The sequence below is a fragment of the Mesocricetus auratus genome, unplaced genomic scaffold, assembly GCF_017639785.1.
Source record: "Mesocricetus auratus isolate SY011 unplaced genomic scaffold, BCM_Maur_2.0 Super-Scaffold_100043, whole genome shotgun sequence".
In the NCBI taxonomy this organism is placed as follows: domain Eukaryota; kingdom Metazoa; phylum Chordata; class Mammalia; order Rodentia; family Cricetidae; genus Mesocricetus; species Mesocricetus auratus.
In genome coordinates, this window is record NW_024429220.1 from 2,114,385 (window position 1) to 2,138,419 (window position 24,035).

Consider the following 24,035-nt stretch of genomic DNA (forward strand, 5'->3'; position numbering starts at 1 on the left):
GTTTTCCAGCATACCCTCTTGGTTTCATCATAAGTAGCTCTGTCCTAAAAGAATCCCAAATCCATTCATGAGTATAAAGTTTTCCTCTTGAGGTCTCTTCTTATTGGGAACTACCTCCCAATGGGACTTCGGGTGTTGATTACATTTCCACCAGGTGAACTTGGAAAGCACTTTCAAACCCCAGTAGAGGACAGGATAGGGAGCAAAGGGGGAAATGAGCTGTTTTGGCTTGCTTCCTTGTTGCTGTGATAAACACCAGAACCAGAACCAGATCGGGGAGGAAAGCATTTATTTAACTTTCACTGCCGTATCTTAGTCCATCATTAAGAGAACTTTGGAAGGAATCTGGAGGCAGGAATTGAAGCAAAGACCATGAATGGAGGCTGCTTATGGGCTTTCTTTCTGTGCACCTCAGGACTACCTAGCTAGAGATGGCACTGCCCACACTAGGCTGGATCCTCTCACATCAATAATTAATCAAGAAAATGCCTCACAGACATGCCCACAGGCCAATCTGATCAAGACAATTTCTCAGTTCAATTTCCTTTTTCCAGGTGAATCTAATTTGAGTCAAGCATTCACACAATAGAGGAAGTGATCTAGACTTGAGACTGTCTCTAAGTATGTTTTCCTTAGCAGTAAAATATAATAGATTTCTAAACCATAGTCATCACAATGCCACAGCTTTAGGATAAATAGAAACTGAGATTTAAAACCAGCAGCTAGGCAACAAATAAATGTTTTTGTTTGGGGAGCAATTAAACTGAGTTTACCATTCACAGTATCAAGCAGGGAAATTAAAAGTAAAACATGTATGTGTATAAAACAGGTCATAAATTTGAAGGAGAGTGGGGTAGGCTAAATGGGAGGATAGAGAGGGAAGAAAGAGGGAATGTGATTAAATTGCAGTCTTAAAAATAAACGAAAATAGAAAAAAGAAGTTGAAGCTCAAGTTGAGTGAGAGTGAGGAGGTAATTGGGAGGATTTGAGAGGAGTTGGAGAGAGGAAAATATGATTAAAAATTGAAACCTGTTGGAAAGAGTCTCCCCTGAATAAACTGCTACTCCAAAGAACAAAGGTGAGTCCTACTAACACATCCAGTTCTCTGTTGATATCATGCTTCTTGTGGCTAGTGCAAAGTGGCAGTACTCAGAATTGATGGTGATACAAAGGCCCCACCACCCACCCACTGAAGAAGGCTGTGATGATGTGGGAAGAAACCACATTTCTTTGCCTTTTCGCTTTCTGCTATGGGAGATGTTCTCAGCGCTGAATTCCTAACATTCAGACCAGCAAAACATAGATTAATGTTCATTCTTAATATTTGATATTCTATTTTAAAGTCCTAAGAGGAAACAAAATATCTCCTTATGCTATTGCTTAAAATGAGTAGAATTTGGTTTTGTATATGTTAGTTTTTCTGTGGTAATTAATTTTTTACATGTAGATAAAGGATGCTTTTTCATTCATAAGCTTCCATTAATTAATGTTATCAATACTTATTTAGAGCATGTTTGAACAAATGCTATACTAGCAACAGTTTTCTCATTTTCTTTCTAAAATCAACAGTAGTACACAATTCTTAGAAATTCCTATCAGTTCATCTCACTTGTTCAATAGTAACAGGAAAAATTATAGTCCTCTGTATGTATTTCTTATATCTAGCTTCCATGCTCTTCTCTCAGTTTAACAAGAATCATTAAATAACGTGAATTTGATATGCATTTGAAGTGATTATTTGTTAACATTTAGAATAATAACTTTTATCAGTGCGTGTTGTATTATATACTGTTTGCATCTTTTACTCAAAGACTTTATTTGGAATTCAGCCATGTTGCTAAATATAAATCTCACTTATTCTTTTTAACTGCAATTTCACTACACTAATGAACTATATATTATACGTTCACTTCCCTATTCCTGCTGACATATGAAATGTTTCTCGTTCTTCACCATTAGGCAAAGGTAGATTGTGATAAATCTTCATACTTACCTATGCCAGAATTCCTGCTGGACACAAGTCAAAATGGAGATTGCTGGATCAAGGAGCACATATATTTTTAGCACCTTCAGGTAATGCCAAAGTACTGCTTATTGAATTAACTAACTGCTCCCAAAAATGGTATGAATATAAAGCAGTAAGTTTGACTTCATTCATGACCATTGTCTTTCAGATTTCGATTTTTCTCTTTTCTGTCAACTACCGAATAATAACTAGTAATCATCTTGGAATTTCTTAATTATTTCCTAGATTCCTTTATGCATTTGCAATATTATAATTTGAAGAGAGGGAAATAGGAATTCACTGTGGAGTTATTCTCATATTACCACAGCCAAAGATTTTCAATATGAAAAGTCAAAAAGTAATAACAATAAGATTACACTATTAAATTAACACAAACCACAGAAGAAAACAATTTTATTGTTGAGAGACTCTTGCTATGCAGTGAGTGAGATACATTTCTCAGATTTTCAGTTTGCTTCTGAAACTTTCAATGTTATCATTACCAACAGGATAAATAGACCGTTTCATGTTTGAATTTGTCAAAACATATTCCCTGTAATAATGAGTGCTTCCCTGTCAACATCATTATAAAGTAAATATTGTGCCCTGTGTAACTGGGTAGTTCAAATGGCAGTTCTCTCAGAAAAGTGGTCTTCTTTATTATTTTTTCCTGCAAAATAAGCACCACCTTTCACTGTGGAGAAGAATGGTTCTTTTGTCTGCACTTCTAATTCAGTCACACAAACATAAACTCCAGGGCAAGATTTTGTGAGATTCATGTCATGCACTGCTTAATGAAATATTTTTAACTGAAAGTGCTTCTTTTTACTGTGAATGTCTGACACTGGCGAATATGATCTCTAGCTTAGGAGAGGATATGCTGCAAGATTAATGACCGTAAACTCGGCTGCATGGCCCTGTCATTACACAGACCATGATTACCACCACCCCAGAGAGCTACCCAGAAAAGGTCAGGTGATCTAGTAACACAATGAGGCAAACAATGTAACTTAACAGATCTTTTGTTGGATGCCAGCTGTGCTGTCAACTCTCTGCAACAGTAAGTAGATTTTAGGTTTCCATTGCCAGGAGAAACAATTTGTTGGGATTCACACTTGGGAAAGCCACAGTGGGTACTCATTGCACCGCTTAGATTTTGAGCTTTGGCGAAGCTGTGCACCCCAGTGAAGAACAGGGTTGTGCAAAGAGGTTCACCACAGAGTGGGGAGAACAAGGTTCCATTCCGGACACGATTCCAGAGAAGTAATAGCTCCCAGGCCCAACTTCTGACTGCTTAAAGTTTCTTCTGCCTCCTGGCACATGCTGTGGGTCAAACGTTTACCAAGGTAAATATAGAGAGTGAGTCTGTTGGGGAATCATCCCAGACCCAGGCCAGGGAGCACAGGACCCTCAGAGGTGTGACTCCTATTGTACTGGAGACTGTTTTTTTTATTTTAATCATTTTTTAATTTAAAAAAACATCTTTTATCATTTTACATACCAATCCCAGTTCCCACTCTCGCCTCTCCTTCTGCTGTCACCGTCTTCCCCCACCCCATTCCCATCAGCTCCTCAGAGAGGGGATGGTGTCCCACAGTGACTCAGAGAACTCTGGCGCCTTACTTTGACGCAGAACCAAGGAAATGGCTCCAAAAAACCAGATGAAGCACTGCTTCCACTGCCAGAGGCCACACCGTCTGCTCAAGGCACACTACGGTCGCCCACATTCACAGGACCTAGTTTGGTGCTATGTAAGTTGCCCCATTGCCAGTCAGAGTCAGTGAACTCCCACAAGCTCAGGTCAGCTGCTTCTGTGGGGATCACCAAACTGGTCTTGACATCTTTGCTCTTGTTACAGCTCCTCCCTCTCTTCGACTGTACTCTGGGGGATCAGCCCAGTCTTAGCTGTGGATGTCTGCACCTGCTTCTATCAGTCACTGAAGGAAGATTCTATGATGATAAAACAGGTAGTCCTTATAGGGGAAGACAAGGTAAGGTACCCTGTTGTAACAAAATGTTATTTTGCTTAAGATTAGAAATTAGATAAAAAGGAAAAAGAAAGTATTGCAGGATATGGGAACCGGGGACAGGAACCAGAGTGATACAGCATGAGCCATGGAGGGCACGTTAACTATAGTGTATTATATCGAGACAGAAAGGGGAGATACAGATATGACGAGAGAGAGAGAGAGAGAGAGAGAGAGAGAGAGAGAGAGAGAGAGAGAGAGAGAGAGAGAGAGAGAGAGAGAGAGAGAGAGAGAGAGAGAGAGAGAGAGAGAGAGAGAGAGAGAGAGAGAGAGAGAGAGAGAGAGAGAGAGAGAGAGAGAGAGAGAGAGAGAGAGAGAGAGAGAGAGAGAGAGAGAGGAGAGAGAGGAGAGAGAGAGAGAGGAGGAAATGTGAGGAGTAAGACAGATCAAAGTAGTAAGATTAATGGAAGACGAGAAAGCAAACTGGGCAGGGGTCTGCCTCTTAAAGGGTCCTTTGCACCTCCTTGTAGACTGGTTCTAATGAAACTCTGGGCTGGCCAGAGAACTGCCTGAGTGAATCCTGCCAGGTATGGCAGGCCAGTAAAATGCCTAAACCTTTCACTGCCTCTCCGTTTATGCTCAAGGTCTTAGCTGGGGTCATCCTTGTGGATTTCTGGAAATGTCCCTAGCATCAAGTTTCTCCCTAGCCTCATAATCACTCCCTCAATAAGATATCTCTTTCCTTGCTCTCCTTCTCTGTACTTACCCCATCTTGACCATTCCATTCCCTCGTGTTCTCCTCCCTCTCCCCTTCTCTCATCCCCTTTTGTCGTCCCATGTCCCCTCTCCAGGCTCCCAAGTTTCTCAGGAGATCTTGTTTATTTCTCCTTCTAAGGGGGATCCATGTATCTCTCTCTTAGGGTTCTCCTTGTTACCTAGCTTCTCTGGGGATATGGAATACAGGCTGGCTATCCTTTGCTTTACATCTACTATTCACTTATGAGTGAGTACATACCTTGTTTGTCTTTCTGGGTCTGGGTTACCTTACTCAGGATGCATTTTTTCTAGTACCACCCATTTTCCTGCCAATTTCAAGATTCCATTGTTTTTTTTTTTCTGTTAAGCAGTACTCAGTTATGTAAACGTACCACATTATCCATTTTTCCACTGAGTGGAATTTAGGTTGTTTCCAGGTTCTGGCTACTACAAATAATGCTACTATGAACATAGTTGAGCAAATGTCTTTGTGGTGTGGGTGTGAGTGTGCATCCTTTAACCATGCCCAAGAGTGGTATTGCTGGTTCTTGAGTTAGATTGATTTTCAAATTTCTGAGAAACCACCATACTGAATTCCAAAGTGACTGTATGAGTTTGAATTCCCACCAGCAAGTACAGTTCCCCCTTAATCTGAGTACTCTCCAGCATAAGATATCAACAGTGCTTTCGATCCTAGCCATTCTAACAGATATAATGTGGTATCTCAGAGTCATTTTGATTTGCATTTCCCTGATGGCTAAGGATGTTGACCGATTCCTTGAGTGTCCTTTGGCCATTTGAGGTTTTTCTGTTGAGAATTCTCTGTTTAGATTTGTACCCCATTTGTAATTGGATTATTTGGTATTTTGATGTCTAGTTATTTTTTACTTCTTTAAATATTTTGGAGATGAGCCCTCTGTCCAATGTGGGGTTGGTGAATATATTTTACCAATTTTAGGCTGCCATTTTGTCTTATTGATTGTGTCTTTTGACTTAGAGAATCTTCCCAGTTTCAGGAGGTCCCATTTATCAAGTGTTTATCTCAGTGTCTGTGCTACTAGGAAGTGGTCTTCTGTGACAGTGAATTCAAGGCTACTTCACACTTTCTGCTCTATGAGAATAAGTGTGGCAGGAGTTTTGTTGACATATTTGATTCATTTGGGCTAGAGATTTTTTTCATGGGGATAAATACGGATCTATGTGCATTTTTCTACATATTGACATTCAGTTATGCCAGCACCATTTGTTGAAGATGCTTTGTTTTTCCATTGTATAATTTTAGCTTCTTTGTCAAAAATCAGGTGTTCATAGGTGTGTGCATCAATATCAGTGTCATTAATTAAATTATATTGGTCCACCTGTCTCTTTTTATGCTGATGCCAAATTATTTTGATTACTATAGCTCTATAGTAGAGCTTGAAGTCAGGGATGGTATTGCCTCCAGAAGTTATTTTATTATACAGGATTGTTTTGGCTATCCTGATTTTTTTCCCAAATGAATTTGAGTATTGTTCTTTTAAAGTCTTAGAAGAATTGTGTTAGGATTTTGATGGGGATTGCATTGAATCTGTAGATTGCTTTTGGTAAGACTGCCATTTTTATTATGTTGGTCCTACTAATTCAAGAGCTTGGGAGATCTTTCTGTTTTCTGGTGTCTTCTTCAATTTCTTTCTTCAAAACCTAAAGTTCTTATCATACAGAGCTTTCACTTCTTTGGTTGGCATTACCCCAAGATATTTCATGTTATTTGTGGCTATTGTAAAGGATGATGCTTCCGTGATTCTTTCTCAGTCCCTTTATCATTTGCATATTGGTGTACTACTGTTTTTTTTTGTAATTGATCTTGTATCCTGCCATATTTCTGAAGGTGTATATCAGATGTAGGAATTCCCTGGTAGAAATCTGGGGTCAGTTATGTATACTACCAAATATTTGAGTTTTATATATATATATATATATATATATATATATATATATATTGAGAGAGTGAAAAGCCTTGTCTATCCTGATTTTAGTGGAATTGCTTTGAGTTTGAGTTGCTCCATTTAATATGATGTCAGCTCTCAACTTGCTGTATATTGCTTTTATTATGTTAAGATAGATTCCTTGTAAACCTGATATCTCTAAGACCTATATTACTAAGGGTTACTGGATTGTGTCAACGGTTTTTTTAGCATCTACTGAGATGATCATATGTTTTTTTTCTTTGTGTTTACTTATATGATGGTTTACATTGACAGATTTTCATATGTTGAACAATCCCTACATCTCTGGGATGAAGCCTGCTTGACCATGTTGGACGAATTTTTTGGGTGTTCTTGGATTAGATTGAGATATTTTCCCTTTTTTTTACATAAGCACTTAGTACTATGAACTTTCCTCTTACCCCTGCTTTCATAGAGTCCCATAGGTTTGGGTATGTTATAGTTTCATTTTTGTTGAAGTATAGGAAGTCTTTAATTTCTTTTTTCTTACTGGACCTTGGGTATTGTACCTACTTATGGACTACACTTTCTATCTCTCCCTAGGAGCCTGTAGTCTTCACTCTGGTTATAGGTCTGGAGACAACTGTTAATAGGCCCTGAGGGACACCAGTATTGCCTTGCTTGGAATTCCCTTCAGAGAAAGTGACTCTTGGTTTAGAAGACAATGAAGGATTAATGTCCTCAGTGAAAGGTGAAGGAAATATTTCAGGAGATGGGGGTGAGTTTCTGAAGGTAGAATTACTGCTTCGGGTGAAATAAACTGTTGAACATATGAGGGTTCAAGTTATCAGCTTCAATGGTCTCCTCCCACACATCCCCATCAAAAGTTAAAGGATCCATTCTTCTCAATTAATGCTCTCACGTTGATGACCAACACTTTCTGAGGCTGGATCTTGCTAGCCAACCTTATAATGAGAACTCTGTTTTTTCATAACTTGAGCTCTGTGTCTGATGGAAAAAAATGTTCTGTTCCAGGGAACACTTAGAATCCTATAGACTTTTTGAGGGCATCTGGAAAAACTCAGTTTTATCATTAAGTTCACTGTTGTCTTTCACCACATTCTGGATGCTAGCTGTTTAATTTTATTATGGAGCTCATCCCTATCCTTTGTGAGTTTATCCAGAGATGCTAAGGGCAACCGACCAACATCATCATTTTCCTTATTTATCCTCAAATGGTCAAAAGTTTCATATACAAGGACACCAAATTCATTGCCACTCATAATTGTAAATCAAATACATTTATTTCTTTGAGTTTATAATGTAGTTCACTGACCATGTTCTTTCTGAACTCTCAAACTCCTAAAGAGAGACTTTAGTAACTGGTGAGACTTCAGTAACTATAGGTGTTATGGAATTGAGAAGCCTATTTCAAATAATTAAAAGATTCATTCTTTTACTTCCATTGCTCCAGAACAACTTGTGCCACCAAAATTTGTACTTTTCAGGGTTTTCTAGAGTAACAGAACTTATAGAATGAACACACACACACACAAACACACACACACACACATATATGGGATTTATTAGATTCATGGGCTGCAGTTCAGCTAATTCAAGAACGGCTAGCTGAGAACAGAAAGTCCGAGAATCCAATAGTTGCTCAGTCCACCAGCTTGGCTGCCTCAGCTGGTCATCAGTATATATTTGAATCCTGAAGAAATAGGTTCTAATGCTAGTGAAAGAATGGACTTGCTGGAAAGGGAAAACAAGCAGGAAGAGCAAAGGCTTCGTTCTTCTATGTCCTCATATAGGCTTCCAGCAAAAAGCATAGTCCATACTAGATCCGGATTAAGATATGACTTCTGAGCTCAAAAAACTGGATTAGAAGTAGATCTTCCCACTTAATTCAGTGGAAATCCCTCACATGTATGCCCTTCAGTTTAGATTTTAGTTAAATACAGATGTACTTAAGTTGACAACAAAGAATAGCCATCACAATTCTCTGCCACATCAGGACGAATGTAATTTTCTTGTCTTTTGGGGGAAGACTTATCTTGATCTAGTAATAATTTGCTTATAAGACATTAGTTTTAAAACAGAAAGAAGTCATTTTAGTCATTTCATTTGCTGAAGCAAGGATTCAGACAAATCTGTCCCTTCTCTATTCACTTCCCAGTGATGATCGTGGACCTCAATGGTCACCTTTTCATGATATTTTAATTTGGACTATAAAATAAATGGCCGAGTATCACATGAATTGTGAATGGCAATATGCAGGGTGTGAATCTTGAAGAAAAGTCTTAAATTGAACTTGATTCTGAAGTTTCCTGTCACTATATTTAAATATAGCATCTCATAGTCCACTCACGGTGGGGCTTTCTAAAATAATAGAACTTCACAGAGAAGTTAAAGAATTCATTTGAGAGTAAATTTAGTTAGTGGATAAATTTTCATAAATATCCCATAATCTGGGAAACATAAGCATAATTGTAATATAGACTTTCAAATATTACATTTTGTTTCCCTAGTGTTGATTTCTGTATTTGAATTGCTGTGAGAATTACAGGCAGTAATAATTGGTTAGGCTGTGTCCGGGAGAAAGGTCATCCACAATTTGGGAATTATCTAAAGTATATAAGCCAACTTTCTATTATTTTCAGGGTAATGAAGCCTAAATAAGCCAATGGTGAGCCTCTTATCAGGGATTGTATAGAAGATCATGTAGTTTATTCCCTAACTTATCCTGATGCAATAAGACCTTCTAAAAGCAGAGCGATTGTTTCCTTAGTGTCTAGCAGACTCTTAATTGGAATTACTGTCCCCTTATGATTGAACTCTGACATCTGGGACTCTTGTCCCAGAATAAACATAGTGTTTCTGCAGCTGTGTGTGTTTGTGAGAAGGTCAGACAGTTACTTTCTGTGATAGCAGAAATTGATATGAACTTGCAATCTAAAAGACATTTTGCATGTGGAAAAGCATTTTGTCTAAAAATAAAGGTAGATAATGCTGCAACCTATCAGCACAATTAAGTTAGTGGGTTCTCATCACACTTTACATATAAAGTATAAATTTTGACAGAACACTTGTTTAGTATGTGCAAGGCCTTAAGTTAAATAAATAAGCAAATTTTAAAGGACACGAGAAAAGGGAATAGTGTAATTGTGTGAGAGAATGTGGCTGTGTAATTGGGATTATTTTATAAAGGTTCTCTGGATTATGCTTGTGTGTGCACATATGGATGATTGCAGACCTGAATGTTAGCTATCATATGATATAAAAAGATTATAAGATGGGACATATCTTTTGAAGATATTTAAAAGTGCATATTCCAATGGGCCATTTACTGATATTTTTGTATATACAAAAAATATAAGCTATGATTATTTTTACCCATAATTTTATTACCATTTATTAATTGAAATTCTACACATGCAGATAAAAGGGCACATGCAGATGAGGTTGGAGGACAACTTGTGGTATAGGACGTCCTTTTTTTCACCATGTAGGTCACAGGGGTGAAACTCTGGTCATCAGACTCCAGAGTGAGTAGCATTACATGAGAGCCATATCACTAATCTAAAAAAAAACAGTGTTTGCCTCACATGTAGAGTCAGAGCAAAGATGTGGACTCATTACATGCCATCATTCCTCTTAACTGAAGATTAAAGAGTGAAATCCACTCCACAAATTTGGAGTGAACTCAAGCCAAGGGTAAAGAGAAGATAATGCAAAACAAAATGCTAAATAAATATGTAAAATCTGTTGAAAAAAGAAAGAATATAGATTGTAGATTTAGAAACAGAGTTCAAAAAGTAAAGTGAAGACTAATGAAAACCTAAGAGCTATGAGTTAGACTTGTCTTGCCTAGCATAGCAGATGATTAATTGTAAGAGCACTTTAGCCTCTCCACTCTTTTGTGTAGCCATTTACTGAATAAATGGTCACTGATCTCATAATTCCAGCCCTGGCACATATGCTCATTGCAATTCACACTGATGAATAATGCAGATATAATTACTGTTTACATGGAGACTGTGTTTATTATACTGCAGAGGCTACAGGCATTGAATAACTGAAAAAGCAAATAGTTACAAATGTCACGAAGGCAAACAAATTAAGAGTGAACAATGAGATTTATATTGGTCATCATGCCTGGATTTTCTATGGAAATATTAAGCCAAACATTCACAATAGGTAAACTCAATCTTCAAAACAAATAATTTATAAGAAGGTGCCTATTCAATGCAGAGGAGAGAATATTGGCAGGGCTCTGAGAAAACAATAAACCCCTATTGTTTTTATCTTGTGTCTTGACAAAAAAATAAAAAGGAAGCAAATGGAACTGGGTGTGAGTTAGGAGGGCAGAGTGGTTGGGTATGGTCTTCAGTGACCTTAAATGAGTATTTAGTAAGCTCTTACTTTGTACAAGGCTAGTTTTATGTAAATTGATTTAAAAGTGAGTCAGAGATCACGGCTCTTTGGCTTGTCCATTGTATACAGACTTCAATTGGAAACAACTTAAAAATTAAATCATGGTTTAGAGGCTAATCACTGCATATAAGAAAATAAAGCATGTTCAAAACGGAGGAAGTGGGAGTCTTTGCTTATAAACCTGTATATGAGACAAGTCGCTTTGAGGAAAAAGATTTGAAATGAAGTGCTACTAAAGCAATTACAGATAAAAATATTCTAAAATGAAGCTCTAAGACAAAGTGCACACAAAGGAAGTGAGCACAGCCTTGGTTAAGCCGCATGGCTGGTGTGATGAGAATTCAAGTGACACATAGGATCATATCAAGCATGACCTTCCAAACTAAAGCAAAGTCTTGTGTTTTGTCCTCTGTTTTCCAGATGTACCTGGTGGCCTTGAGAAAGCAGATAGATTGACTTATGTTTTGAAAGAACAGACTGGGTTTCACGATGAAGATGAAATGCAGTAAGTGCTAGTTCCACCAAGTTGTGATGGCAACATAGACCTGGCTGGTAATGCCAGATTATCAGAAGCACTTACATTGGACTTGTATTTTAAAGATAGTGGGAGTAATAGTTTACTATATATTTCTATACTGAGATAGAGGTATTTAGATTGCTGCTTGAGAATTTCATGTATGTATATAATGTAGCATGATTACTCCTTCACCCACACCCACCCCTTTTATCTCCAACTCATCTGGATCAGTTCCTCTCCTCATCCCTTGAAGTCCTCTTCCAAGATGTGTAAGCATTGGATTGAATTATTTAGTGGGACCTGGTGGGGTCATCAATGGTTATATACGTGAAGACCAAGATGCCCCTACTCTGTGGTTATATTATTAGCAAATAGTTCAATAAGAAGATGTCGGGTGTCTGAACTCCTTTTCAATCCTTGATTGACTATGGTCCCATTCATTTTTCCCCTTCTGTGGGTTCTGGGGAGAGACCCCAAAGGTTGTATACAGTCAGCCAGTGCTCTACCACTCAGCTGCATGTACCTTGATTTCTCTATATCATACATGTACAACAAGGGCTGCTTTTAGCAATAGGTTCTTATTATATTGTTCTGGTGGACAACCACGAAAAATAGCAAAAGCCTATGAGACATTTTAAGCCCCCAAATTCAAGGACATATCCAGTACTGGTACTGGGTTCTTTGTTCAATAGCCCATGGCTACTGGGAACAGTTGTTCCTAGCCTTGCAGGGCTATTTCTCTTCAATCTCTTTTTTTCCCTGAAAAATAAATTATACTTTAACTAGTGGTTACAGCATATGTTTTCATAGGACTTTCTCATACTCTTTTCCTCTAACTGTTTCATCCCATCATCTCTCCATTCCCTGATATCTTCCTTGTTTGAAAGTATCCATCTTTTTTGTAATTTTTATTTTTAAATTTAAATTAGAAACAAAGTTGCTTCACATGTCAAACCCAGGTCCCTCTCCCTTTCCCTCCCCTCCTCCCATGCCCTCCCATCAACCCCCCAATACCCACTCATTTCCCCAGGGAGGGTGAGGCCTTTCATGGAGTAAGTATCCATCTATTCCTTTATGCTTTTATATATATATATATATATATATATATATATATATATATATATTACCTATATTCCATTCTCCCTCTCCTTTGTGGAAATCTCCTTCCAAAGTCCTCATTATAGAATTCTGGCATCTATTGGAACTTTAAGTTGAACTGATAAAATCAGTATTCAAGGTTAGCCTCTACATATACAGGAGAACATATGACCTTTGTTCCTCTGAATCTGTTTTACCTCTCAGTGCAATTTTTTCCCAATGATCTCTATTTATGTGCAAATTTCTTGACTTCATTTTTTTCCTTTAGAGCTGAATGAAATTCCATTGTGTATGTGTACCATATTTACATGTGCACTTGTCAGTTGAGGAGAACTATGATGGTTCCATTTCCTAGCTAATATTCTTTAAAGCAAAGGACACAGATGAGGAAGTATCTCTGTAATAGGGTTATGGAGTACTTGTATTCAGCTGTGGAATATCTGGGTCATATGGCAGCTCTAGTTTTAACTTTCTAGTGATCTCCACATTATGTTTCACAGTGACTGGACCAGTTTGCACACCCATCAAGAGTGAGTAAGTGTTCCTTCCCTACATCCTAGACAACATTGGTTGTTTGACTAAGGTGAGATATAATTTCAAGGTAGTTTTAATTTGCAGTTCCTTTTTTTGCTATTGATTCTGAACATTTTAAAGTGTTTACCAGCTATTTGTGGTTCTTCATGTGAAAATTCTTTGTTCATATACAGAGTCTATTTGTTTTCATTTTTCTTGGTATTTTTTGATTTTTTTACATAGACTAGATACTAATCTTCTGCCAGATTTATTTTGAGATATGTGGACAGGGAGATAAGAAGTCAGCCTAAAGCTCCAAGAGGTAGTGACTGGAAAATTATTCAGAAACTCAGAGGAAAAAAATATAAAACATCTATAACATAGCAGAAACTCAGCAGGAGGAACTAAGGAGGTGGTGGAGGCTGAAGTCGAGAAGGGATTGAGAAGTTTCAGGGAGGCAGCTACTGACAGGGATGAGGATGAATAGCTATATAGTCAGTAGTCAGAAAGACATTACATGAATGAAAAAAAATGGTTTATGGAGGATAATTTTGACTGGTTAAGTAGTTACACTAGTAAGTTAGCAATTCCAAGCAAAGTAAATTTTTTATTAACAGGGAAAATCTTTGCTATTGCAGAATAAGTTTTTAATGCCAAGATACTGGTAAATGGTGAAAATAAAGGTTATTTAAATGCTTGTGATTCAGAGCTCCATTATGTACATTCAGCCATCAATGTACATCAGAGAGAGTAATGGATGCTCACTGATGTATCTTAAATAACTTACCATCACAGATATAATTACGGTTGTAAATGAGCAAGAAAGCTATAGAGAACAGTGAGCAAAAGTCTTGTCTATAACTCTCACCAGTTTCAGAATTTATGTTTGTCTCTAAAAATACTAACATTACTATTTTACTTGCAGCTCTTTTGTCTTCTTTAAGAAAACAATCAAAAATTGAAGTTTATCAAGTGAAAGTACAGAAAATATAAAATTATGCAAAGAAATATATAGGTCATAGTTTGGTAACATTTTTCCATCATCTACTTTAACCAGGTGTATTGAGCAACATTAGCATTGTCTTCACCAAGATCTTTATGATTCTAATCAAGCTTTGATGGTAAAGCACAAGCTGGCCTGTTTATGACTTCCCTTCCATCTCAATCTTCTAGTCAAAGATTAATTAATATCACAGAACTTGTAGAACACTTTCCACAAGAGAGCTTTTAGTAGAGTGGTAAAGATAAAAGCTTGACCTTAGAGATCAAAAGAAATTGGAGTAGAGTCAATGATTAGACACATCCTCTGAAGAATGTAACTTTCACTGGGAGCAAAGAGTAGGGGGATCAAAGGATATTTTTATTCTAGTATTTTACTCATTATTTACTTTTTAAAACAGAAGAATAAGGGCATGTTCATGGAAATGATAGTGGAGGTGGGATATTTGGTACAGAAGAGCTTGTCTCAATGGTGTGAAGTCCCAGGGTAGTAAGACTACAGGTGTTCCCATGGGACCGGAGTGAGTTTAAACTTAGCACACCAGTTAATCTTTGATCAAACAAGATGTCATAGAACAGAAAAACAAGTTTGAATTCCATGGATCAGAAATCAGGATGAAGGTTAAAACTGAACAAAAAATGTGATGTTTGTTTTTCAAAATAATGTTAAGGTTTGATTTCTGGTGACCACAAGTTTCAGAAGACATCAATGATTAGAAGACCAAAAAAAAAGCCCCAAAAAACAAAAACTAAAACAAAACCCAAAAATGTTATATTTGAAACAGAGAAAATGAAAATAAAGCATCAGTATTTAGACTGGACATCTACACAACAAATGATAGTTCCAAAGTTGAAAACTGACCACCTTGCACGTAAGACAAAAGTCAAATGATGAGAGGCATAATCTGGGATGCTGAGATGCTGACAAGGTTAATCTCATATCAATTTGAACCTGGTGAGGATGTTTTAACATGGAAGATATACAGTGCTATTAAGGAGCCCTCCCCATATTGGAGTGAAAACCTGAGTCTAGCAAAACAGGAGTACCTGTGTTTCCCAGTCTCAGATCCAGAACCACAGAGGCACGTGAATATAAATGGAGTAGAAACCAGGGTACCTTCCAACATCTTGTGTATGGTGCTAATAATTATTGAGCAGACAATGAGAATTACAGTATAAGGTAGAGTGGTCAGGCCAATTGTATGTTATTTTGGATAGTGGGAAACTTCAAGGGAGAGTCACTACAGATACTAAATATAAATCAAATGGGTCTACATTTCTAGCCCAAATTTTATATCACCAGGTTTCTTTTATTGTATGTGTATTTATGCTTGTTACCTAGAACATCTACAAAGATCAATAATCCTATACAACTTGATCAGAAGTACCAATAATATGCAGAGCAAAAAATTCACAAATATTCACACCTGACCTGACATGCTGCTCATTATTCCTTTCATTTTTATTAATTTATCAAAGCATAGAAATACTTAAATAGATGCATTTGATTGTTTTTTGATATTTGAGACATTAATTCAGACCATTGGTTTCCAAGAATATTTGTAATTTGTATTTTATTCACATTCTCTTTGTATATCCTGGGAAACGTGCATTAGTTTTCTGGGACTTATTGTTTTCAGTTCCAGAAAAGAATGATTTGTTCTATTTTGATTTTAGTTTTCTCCATTCTTTACTTTTGGATACATTATAGTTTTATAATAAGTCACATTGTGGTTTGAAAACAGGCACAGCCTCATTATTGACCTGGAGTGGTGTAATTAAATTTAAAATGTGACTTTGACTCCTTCCCTACCCTGGAGTAAAGTCTCTGTTAAACTTTCTGGTATGACCCTGGAGTAAAGTCTGTTAAACTTTCAAGATTCTGATGTGAGATTTAACACTGAGTTCATGTTATATGTGGGTGTCTGGGGTCCATGTCTTAAGCTTTCTAGGAGAACCGTGCTTGCTAGCTCTTTGCTTTGCGTTGTGTCATTGATGGCAAGTTACCAACTGAACCAAGCAGCAGCGCAGAACTGGACACACACAGGGGATTATCTTTGTTTCAGGAAGACTTTGCTTCTGCAAGAAAACAAAGGTTCGTTTTCACATTTTTTTCTACTTTTGGAATTGGTAAACACATTATTGTTTCAACTCATCTGCCTTATTTTTCTACACATTGAGAATACCTTGCATATTTTAGCAAGCCACTTCTCACTTACTAAAAATGCAGCAAATACTTGCTGTATCCCTCTTCTTTTGTTCTGATAAACCTTCTAGTTAGAGCACCTAATGTAAAAGCATAGAAGGTACCAAGGCACTGTGGACTCTGGAGAGCTGGTGTGTTGGTGACAGGCATCCCTTAGGGACTCAACAGAGCTAGCATGTGGATATGGATATACACCCCCCCTCAGCTTCTTCTCTGACTCACTGTCTTTTTTGTTTTTACATTTTAGTATCTGGCCCATGATGCCTAACCCAGATGGAGCTTTTGTTCTTCTTGTCAGACATAATTTGTCTGCTGGTTTCCTGCTGTTCGATTGCTTAGCCTTGTGTTTGATATTATCCAATTTTGTTCCCTTGTTCACCCACTTGGATAGAATCTAATGCACTGACATTTTAGATCCCCAACCCTCCCAGTTCCTCTATAGCCTGCCTTTCTTGGCAATAGCTCAGTTGGAACGATAATGACTTTACTCTTGGCCTCCTTGCTTGGCAAACTTGAGTTTCCCTTTTTCCATACATGACTTTACTGAAATATGACCCTGGCTGGAGTTGGAGACATTGTGTTTGTAATTATCTGAAGTTTGCCATTGGTAGGGAGGTATGCTATGGCCAACCACAGAGCAGTAGAGATGCCTTCTCAACTCCAGTGAGTTCCCCTCCAGCTGACACTGTTCTTTTCATGGGCCAGACACATCAGGATAGAATCCAATGTCTGCCATCCAAAGTCTGTAAGCACAGCTCCGTGCTATTGTGCAGGCATGTGTGTGTGTGTGTGTGTGTGTGTGTGTGTGTGTGTGAGAGAGAGAGAGAGAGAGAGAGAGAGAGAGAGAGAGAGAGAGAGAGAGAGAGAGTGAAAGAGTTGGGTATGTGGGGTGTGGGTATGTGTAGAAATATTGATTAAGAATTTATAAAATGACTGAAGGGAAAAACAGAGCTCTTGTTTAAATGTTTAAAATATGAGGAGAATTTCTATTTACAGCTTCCCTTCTTTTCTCTTCACACTTCAGTGAAATTGTTTCCTCCAAAGCTACTGATAATATTATTCACCAGTGGCAACTTCATATAAGTTGATGTGGTAAATCAGCAAAGCCAATTTTTTTCCTCTTCATATACCTTCATTATTTGACCTCCTACAAGTTCCTCTAGAAACTCTCCTATGTTTAGACTTTATACAGATTCTCTGAACAGTATCATTCATGTCCTTGTGTTCAAATACAGCTTACTAGAGTTGGAATGTGAAGAGACTTCCCTGTTGTGGAAATATTAGTTTAAGATGTTATAATCATTTCTGATATAGAATATTTGTTTAAAGATGCAAAGATGTGTTGCATTCCTTTATGTTGTAGATTTTTAACTCTGTAAAGCTGTATTACTGTGCCTGTCTAAACCAGCTGATTGGTCTAATACAGAGCTGAACAGTCAATAGCTAGAGGGACAGGCAGGGGCTGTCAGGCAGAGAGAATAAATAGGAAAAAGAGAAGAGGGAGGAAAGAGAAAAGGAGATGTAGAGAAGGACACCAGAGACCAGTCACACTACCAGTCACGGAGTAAGAAGGAAAGAAGGGAGTATAGTAAAAGGCCAGTGACAAAGCTTACATGGGATAATTAAAGTTAAGAAAATCTGGCTAGAAATGAACCAAGCTAAGGTTGGGCATTCATAAGTAAGACTACGGCTCTGTGTATTTATTTGGGAGCCCCCAAATAGTAAAGAGAAAAAGTAACTGCACTTTCCAAAAGGTACAGGCTTGCTCCCCAGCTGGTCGCACTATTTTGAGAAATGCTAGAAACTTTTGTAATTGGAGCCTAGTAGAAAGGCATGTGCAGCTGGTACATTTTTGATGTTGTCTCTTGTCCCTTTCTCTTTCTATGCTTCAAGGACACCATATTGTGAGCTACTCAGCCCCACCACATTTCCATCCTCATAATGGACCAAAACCTTTATGAGTCAAAATATCCCTTGAATTGTACATGTCAGTCAGCATTTTTTGTCACTGTGACAAAAGCCTAACAAGGCTTGCCTTTGCAAATGTGTGCTTTCCCCCACATATTTCCCCATCCATAAGAATCTATGCATTCAACTGAATTCTGAATGTTCCCACCAGAGTGTATTTAAGGCACTTAGAAATTACCTGCTCTTAAAAAGTCTGCTTTTCCGCAGTGTTTCTCATCTCTGTGTCGTGAGTTAATTACCCAAACCAGAAACAATCATCTTTCTTCATAAAGAACTTGTAAGTCAGCCTTCACATTGTACTTTTTCAAAGATACCCACACCACGCTTCCTTTTCTCTAACTCATTTCCAGATCCAGTGCTCCTTCAAGTATGCCACGAATTATGTTTACTCTTTTAGCCCATTTTGCAGTCAAATTAGACTTTCTAAATGATAATGGAAACTATTACTATTTTGTTTAACTTTACCATAGAATTTACTATGTAATCCACAAATGAAAGGCTGTTGCTGGTCTACCGTGCCTTATAGTTTCTATCTAGTAGTTTCAGGCTTGAATTTTCCTTTTTTCTTTCATTTTCCTTTTTGTTTATTCTATGTGTGTTCTACATTATGTATCTTGATCTCATTTATTCCCCCACCTCTTCGAATCTGCTCTCCATCTCTGCACCACTTGGATGAAGCAAAACTAAAAGAAAAACAAGGGCAGAAAAGAAAGAGAAAAAAACAAACAAAAATGGATAATCTGTAGTTCTTTGTGAAATGTATACCTCCTCCTGTAGAAGCCTTTCACTGTGCTGTAGCCTTTGTCTGCCACTCAGTTTTGACTTCAGTGTTGGTGTTTTACATAGGAACACACACATATGCACATGTATGCACACATACGTGCACCAACTTTGTATTTCAATTCTAACTGGCCTTGATTAACTTCTCTGACCTTCCATTTCAAAGTAGGTGTTAATTATTTGGTGTACTGATGTTTGTTTACAGCAGGCCTCCTGGATATGCTAAGGAAGTAAACTGTGACATCTCTTCATCAGTTTTTAAAAAATTCTTTATTTGATTCATTTCACATCACCACCAGAATTTCCCCTCCCTCCTTTTATCCCATCTCACCCATCTCCTTCCACCTTCTCCTCACCTGTTGGAATTCACTCTTCCTTTGTTTTTGTTTAGAAAGGGCAGGCCTCCCATGGCTATCAACAAAGCATGGCATATCAAGTTGAGATATGCACCTCCCCTAGTGTTTAGACTGGACAAGTTTATCCACTGTGAGGAATACGATTCCGACAGCTACCCAATAAACTTTTAAAAATAGCCATGACCTATTCACATGGTGGTCTTCCAACCCCAATATCATCTCAGCTACAAAAATACTCTTTCATTTATTCACCTTTTGTTTGTATTTTCTCTCACAGTTGCAGGTTCTCTGTATATACAACTACTACTGTATTTTTTCTAAGTGAAAAAATTATACTTTTGTAAATAATCAAGATGGATACCTAGGATGAAAGTTAATGCTATGAATATGACCATGAAAAACATGGGTATGCTGGTGTGTCTAGTATATACTGACTTAGGTTCCTTCATATACCTATCCAAAAGGAACCTAGTTGGTGGCTGGAGACATGGGTCTGTGGGTAAGAGCACTGACTTCTTTTCCAGAGGTTCCCAGTTCATTTCCCAGCACCCACATGGCAGCTCACTACTCTCTGTAACTCCAGTACCAGGGGACAGGATGCCCATGACAAAACACCAATAAAAACAAAATAAAAATAAACAAAAAGAAGTCTAGTTGGATTAAAAGATAGTTCTATATTTAGTTGTTGAAAGACATCTGTAATTAGTTTCTTACACTGCAAAGTAAGTGACATTCCCATCAAGAGTGTGTAAATGTTTAGTGCTTGCCCTATAAACTTACATATGTTTTGTTTGGTTGAAGAATAAGACAAAATCAAAATCTAGTTTTCACACTACAGTGCACTGTTTTTCTTAAGTTTAATGGAATTCTATTTGCTAATTCTTGCTATTATTAACTGTAATGAAGTAACTACATTTTTCAAATTTCTTCTTATAGGCTTTGTCTTCTTCATGTGAATATCCACTTTCCATGGTCCTTTGTAAAGAGGTCATCTTTTGCCCAATATGTCTTTTGGCATCTCTGCAGAGAATCAAGTACTCGCTGATGGTTTTGCTTACTGCTGACTCTTCTGTCCTATGCCTTTGGTGTGACTCATCGCTGTTGTGCTGTTTTGTCATCATTTCTCCATAGGGTAATTTGGAAGCCTGACACAGAGTTACATCTGCATTGCTCTTTCTACTCAAGATTCTTGGGCTATGAACAAATGTTTTTATGCTTTTATATAAAAATTTGTGACCTTTACTTCTCTGAAGGATGGTATTGGAATTTTAATGGGCATTGCATTAAATAGTTTTTTAAATAAGTAATGTACACAACATGAATTCTTTTTTCCATGAACATAGGAAATTATTGTTTATTTCTAGTGTATTTAATTTCATTCTTCAGTATTTTAAAAAGTTGATTTCTTGAGGTCTTTAACAACTTCATTATTAAGTTTATTCCTAGTCACTTTTCAAATTCTATTGTAAATAGAAATTGTTTCTCAAGTTTCTTCTTAGAGTGTACATTATCGGTTGTTATTGATTTTTGTATCTTGGTATTTTTCTGGTAGTGTATAGCATGTCTAGAAGCTTTCTACTTGGAGCCTTTAGATTTTTTAAAATATAGATCATCTGGTCTTCAAACAGGAATAATTTGACTTCTTCCTTTCTATTGGTACTTATTATTTCCATAAAATTAATTATTACCATCAGTCTCAACTTGATTTACAGTGTCACTACCCTTATTTGAAAATACAGTTTTGATGCATTTCTTATAAAGAGGTTTTATTAAAAATACTTACATAACTGCAAGGGATGCGATTTATGCAGATGCTGTACTCAAGTTTTCCACTTATGTGCACCTTATTATATTACTTCAAATAGAACAGACTATTCAGAAATGGGCTTTGTTTTTGTGATCTGCAATTACCAGACCACGTTTGTTATTCTTAATAGTTGAATGGCTTTATTTTTTTTCACCTGTTCAGCATGTGGTGTCCATATTTTCCCCATTGAACTGCTGTATACCTGCAAAACATCACACTGAATTCTAAAGATGCCCATTATATTTCATTATTACAAATCCTGCTTTTAGTTTGTTCCAGAAAAAGAAAGTGAACAGAGTAGTAAGGTTTCTAGAGCTTAGAAAACCTAAGCAAACTGAATCATAGCTGTCTAAACCACTATTTACACATAGTGACACAAAAAATTAGCAGCCAGGGCATAGTACTGGTACATTGATATATTGTCCCTGAGGAACGGTAAATAACATGTAGTATTTCAAAAGCCGAGTACTCCAAAAAATCTCGGTGGCCTAATAAGTTCTTTCACATCATTTGGACTTTGTGACTCTGTATTGCTTTGTTGGTGGGGACCAGAAAGCTGTCCTGACACATCTGCTTAACTGCTGCTGCCATCAGCATTCCAAAGGAGTCACAGCAGCCTCCAGACAGACACGTGTCAAGCCCTAGCACAGCAGGTGTGTTCTACTTGACTGGTACCATAACATTCATCAAGAGATGAATGATTAATGATTGAGTTCCCAAATGACTAAAATATGTCTTTTAAATACGCATGTCTGCTAATTTTGGCCATGGAACCTTAGGTGACTACAGCATTTTAATTAACATTCATGAAGACTTATGTAAACTATATTGTTTAGGTCTACTATGCTATATACTACCTCGTTGCATAGTATTGAAACACATAATATGTGCAGTTTTGTTCACTAGCAAAAATTAAATACTTATAATCATGTTTCCATATGTGAACATTTGCAATGCAAGAATAACTATGTAGGGTTTCTGTGTACTTGGCAGAATTTATACAGACACTAATATCTTTAGCTGCCCATGGCAGGGAAACATTACAAAATTTAGATTGTTTCAACACACTCTTTCTATAAGTGTGGTCTATAGGCCATCTACATCAAAACCATCCAATGTATGCCACAAAGCTTAGCTTTCTGGAATCCATCCAATCCTTATTAAATCCTAGGGTTAGACTGTGAAAATCAGCATTTCTTCCCTTGCCAGATTACATGTTAAATGGAGAGCTCTTTTAAAAACCTTGAATTGGATGCTTAGTTAAAATTAGACTTACTTTCCACAAGGTAAAATAGGTCATGATTTGTAAATTTTATTTGTGTGTGCAGAAACTTCAGAGTACAGGAGAAAATTTTCCAAATGGCACATGTATCACTGTTTTGCTTAAGAACAGTAAGTATCTGAAAGAAGAAGGAGAGCGTTGTAGGAATAAAGAAGAATTACCTAGTTATCCTTACAATTTGTTAAATGTTATTATTGATGTTTGAACAAAAGGGGGGTAGGGGACAAGCTGAAATTGACTCTCATTCTGTAATTCAGCCTGCCCTTAAACTCTCAGCCAGTTCTTGCTTCATCCTATGGAGTGCTAAGATAGCAGAGTGAGTCACCATGCCTGGACTTGGTTGTTCTCATTAATGCTTCAATGGCTACAGTGGAATTTTAAGGTTGCTTTTTTCTATTAAAATCAGTTTCTCTTCTCAAATTCATAAATACAAATGATTTGAAAGTATAGAAATGTATACTCAAGCCTGCTTATGGATATATATGTATATATATTGATTCATATTTATGTCTGCATAATCAAGCACACTGACATTTAAATACTCTAGCTAACATGCATGTGAGCATTTAAAATGAAATGTTATGAATGTTTACATATGCATGAATGCTTTTACAGGAAGAAACTCACAAGCATACATAAAATACACAAATCTCAGACATGTACATGTTCTTTTATATAATCCTATAAATATACAGGTAATTTCTGATACACATAATTTTGATTAGATGCTATTGTCCATATTGGAAAATGTAGTATTTGCTTATCATTTACTATTTTCTTTCTGTGGTGACATGTGATATTCCTCACAAGTCTAAAAAGAATTTATACTATTAAGGTGGCCACTCATAGCTTGCCCACTATGTTTATTTGAAACCTCTAATAACTTTAAACTATATATATGTGTGTATGTGTGTGTATTTATGTATGTATATATATCATATACTACATAATATACACATATATGTATAATACATTATAATTATAGACTATATAATGTATACCATACATAATAGCATGCATATATAATATATGTGTAATATATTACAGATTGTAGACCATATATAATTTTTAGACTATAAATATTACATGTAATACATAATAGTATACATACATAATAAATATATACGTATGCATGTTATTTGACTACCCTGATAATAGACTTGAAAAAATAATGGATGTTATTACAAAGAAATATCAAAATAAAATAACAAAGGTCAGTGAATTGGAGTAATAAAGAAATGGTAAGATCAGAAAAGTGGATAATATCACAGCATACAGGATTACAAAGCAAAGCCATCAATTCATGCTGTGTAAAGGCTCACAGAGAATGCTTTTAAGTGGAAACTTGCAGAGTCTGGATTAAACAACTGCATATAACTATGATTTTGATTGGAATCCATTTTCTTTACTTTGGATAAT

General features: G+C 36.8%; 1 long non-coding RNA gene across 3 annotated transcripts; it reads left to right on the forward strand.

Moving 5' to 3' along the window:
• The first annotated feature begins 843 nt into the window (after positions 1-843).
• On the forward strand, positions 844-20,830 carry LOC121135850. 3 transcript variants are annotated; one of them, XR_005872972.1, is made up of 9 exons: positions 844-1,078; positions 1,960-2,073; positions 3,574-3,756; positions 3,864-3,996; positions 7,257-7,431; positions 11,511-11,595; positions 13,206-13,288; positions 16,162-16,312; positions 20,464-20,830. It is a non-coding gene; the product is annotated as an uncharacterized LOC121135850 (long non-coding RNA). The 3 variants fall into 3 exon arrangements; XR_005872973.1 differs by lacking the exon at positions 3,574-3,756; XR_005872971.1 differs by lacking the exons at positions 844-1,078; positions 1,960-2,073; positions 3,574-3,756; ... (2 more) ...; positions 11,511-11,595; positions 13,206-13,288 and having other exon boundaries at positions 13,310-16,312.
• The last annotated feature ends 3,205 nt before the right edge of the window (positions 20,831-24,035 follow it).